Below are 3,710 nucleotides of genomic sequence, written 5' to 3' on the forward strand. Positions count from 1 at the left end.
TCTCATAGGAGACCTTACCTTTCTCATGGCTTTAATACCCATCTTAAATTTATTCATGGCCATGTGTCCTTGTGTGAATACCAATCCTTAGCTTAAGCATCTCTTCTTTCTTGTGCTTTTTTTTTTCCTATATGCATTTGTTGACAATGCTCCCATTCCTTTCCCTGTTCATTTTACCAGCCTAAACAATTTAAACTTTTCTAGGGTCTTGGTGATCCAGCTCTACCTTGACGGTGTCAATGTCTCACTTCATTGGCACCACTTCATTGTTATTTGCACTGAACTATTTGACTTTGCTTCATCATCACTCTCTACAACTACCTGAAAGGGGGCTGTAGGGAGGTGAAGGTCCATCTCTTCTACCAAGAGTGACAGTATAAGAGGAAATGGGCTCAAATTGTGCCAGGGGAGGTTTAGATTGGACACTAGATTGGGCACTAGGAAAAACATTTTCACTGAGAGGGTTCTTAGACACTAGAACAGGCTATCCAGGGAGATGGTGGAGTCACAGTCTCTGAAGGTATTTAAAAACCATGTAGGCAAGGTGCTGGGTGACAGTTTAGTGATGGGCTTGGTATTGTTAGGTTAGTGGTTGGACTTGATGATCTTAAAGGTCTTTTCCAACCAAAACTATTCTATGATCATGCTGGCACCTGGCAACAACCCTTAGATTCTCACAAGTTTTCATGTCCAGGGTATGAATTTCTTTCTTGTAGCTGAATTTTTGCTGCTAGCCCCCAATGGCAGTATCTTCCTTAAGTACTACATAAATAAATAAATAAGCTTAATATACTTAATTAAGTGTATATATACTTAATTAATTAGAATTAATTAATTAAATTACTTAATTACATTACTTAATTAAGCCACTATACACAGAGACATTGCTATCACAGTTCAGCTGAACATTTAGATTCAGGTCTCCAACTGCATGCCAGAACTCTGAAATGAGATATACCCCATAATGAAGTCCCTCAAGAGATCTCTTTACTAGGGTTATTCATATTATTCCCAGTATGTACTGACAGGTCTTCATGAACAGATACGATCACTTTCAAATTTGCCCAATTGTCTCTAAAAAGTCACTATTTGTACAGCATTACAAATAGTTTTGGAGCCTCTTGTGGAACAGCATTCCTTCACCATAGTCAAAAAGCCCCAAAGAACTACAATTTTCCTGCAATGCATAGTAAACAGTTTGATAATCATATTCTGAAATGAGGTCTCCAGCACATGGTTGAAACTGGCTTAAGTATGATAGTGGTCAAAAGACTTAAGATCAATAAGTTGTGAATCTATTTGGTTATCTTTCAGAAATACCCGAACCCATTACAGTAATGTGTTGTAGGCGTCCGGAAGATCTCGGGTTGTAACGTGAGAGGTGGAGGGTACAGAAGAGGTGGGCACAGGGCAGAGTGAAAGGAGGTGCTTGTGTTAGCAGATAAAAGCACATGGTGCAAACAATTAGTTGGAATAAAGCATCATCCATACTGTGTATGTAGTGATCTTGTCCCCTCAGCGGGGGTGGGCTGAGTGATCCATGCGGGTGGCATGGTGATGTTGCCGGTAGTGGCAACAGTAATGAACTCTATTATACTTTTCATGTAATAATAAGCAACAAATATACTACACTGGACTATGGTATATCTTGCCAATGTAGATCTCACCTATAGAGATCAGATAGAAGATCAAATAGTGCAATATGAGAGACAAATCCCTGTGATGAGTAGCTTATTTATTTAGCTGAAAATGAAACTTTAAAAAAAAAAATGAGACTTGCGGTCTATCTGCAGCTGCTTTCACTGAAGTTCGGGAAATTTGGATTGTTGAACCACAGGAAACTGTCATGAGTTGATGAAAACTGAAACAGATTCTCGTGGAGCCTTTTTTCCATTTTGCATTTAACGTAACTTGTGGCTAATGCAGATAGCTCGATAAGTGCTGTTTTGCTCGGGCACTTTATCCAATTACAGCTGATAAATCAACAAATCAATTCCTCAAAATGCAATCATGTTTTCTTTTTCAAAACACTGAATACTTTTCAACTAGGTCACAAGCATCTGAATAGGAAAGGCAATGTTTCAAACATTCTATTCAATATATGTATATAGGATTTAATAATGTAAAAGTTGCCTCTTCCATGCAAGCCAGGCCATAGCCACCTCTACAAAGAAAGCCTTTACTGGTTTTACTTTCTCTAAGAAACCAAGATAGAAAAGGACATCTCTAATACAGAATCACATTTCTAGAGTAACTTTACAGGCCAGACTCACATATCTATCTTCACACTTATATTCTTGACATTTTTTAACAACCTTTAATGACCGGAGGCATCAATCTACTGATTTCTGGATATGGCACATAGAGTTCTGCATCACCCTGCACAAATCAACTGCGTATTTCCTTTAGGTCTGACACATCCAGCATAGACTAACCTTGCTGTGCACACACAGTAGTTAGGTGCCCAAGGTGTATCCCTGTTGGAGTTTTCTTTTTTGTGCTGACTTGAACATTTGTTTGGTAAACACACTACCAACAACTTGGTTCTGCACGCATCCTCAGATGTTCTGCACTGCAACCAGCAAATCTCCCAGTTCCCTTTCACAGAATCACAGAATCTTAAGGGTTGGAAAGGACCTCGAAAGATTATCTAGTCCAACCCCCCTGCCAGAGCAGGACCTCCTAGAGTAGGTCACACAGGAACTGGTCCAGGTGGGTTTTGAATGTCTCTGGAGATGGTGATTCCACAATCCATCTGGGGAGCCTGTTCCAGTACTCTGTCACCCTCACATTGAAGTTTTCTCTTTGTCCTCCAGCCCTTCTGCAAATCTCCTGCTTTCCTTACAATCTGGAAAGGGTGGAAGCGGTAGGATTTGTCCTTAAGCTTCGATACAGCTACTTGGGGTGGGGGCTTTTACTCCTGTTCCACAAGTTCTACCTTGCCTCATATCTCTGTAAAGAACACAGATGGTAATGGAAGAACAGAAGGAGTTGGTAATGATAATGGAAGAGTAAGAAATTACAGCTATGGAACTAGATATGATGTCCATTTGGAGGGATTCCTTCACTCAAAGAGCCTCTCCAGAATTGGTGCAGCCACACAGGACAGGGGACATAGACAACTATGATTCATAAAACCTTCTACATTCCAGGCCCTTGTACAGTACCATACTATATAGTACTGATAAAATAGTCACACCTCTTCCCAACATTCATATTCAAATTATCAATAGACGAGAAGACTTTAATACACTTTTTTCTTGCAGGCTGCATTGTGTGTGGTAGAAAGTGGTTACCTAGGAACACTAAAAAAAACGCAGATACAGACTATGCTCTCACATTCACTACTGTGTTATAGTACATGCAAGGATGATGAGAATCTTCCAAGCCCAGTGACTTACATCAGCTCTGTCTTCACTGATCCAACCTGCATCCTTCTGTGGGAAATTAGTTATTCCAATCACTTGTTTGGATTTGACTTTGCTTAAATTAATCTACAGTACAAATGAGACATTTATCGCTTGTGGAGAACAGGTCTAACCACACTTTTGCTTTTTTTTGCATTTTTTGTTCTCACTATAAGTTTAATTTTGGACTCTTACTGCTGTCTAACTTCAGGGAAAATGGAAGCCACAGATGTGGAGGGGGGGAAAAAAGATTTATTAAGTGCAAAAATAAAACAAAAGAAAAAAGTAATATAAATCACTGAA

This window comes from Colius striatus, chromosome 1 (genome assembly GCF_028858725.1).
Source record: "Colius striatus isolate bColStr4 chromosome 1, bColStr4.1.hap1, whole genome shotgun sequence".
NCBI classification, from domain to species: Eukaryota; Metazoa; Chordata; class Aves; order Coliiformes; family Coliidae; genus Colius; species Colius striatus.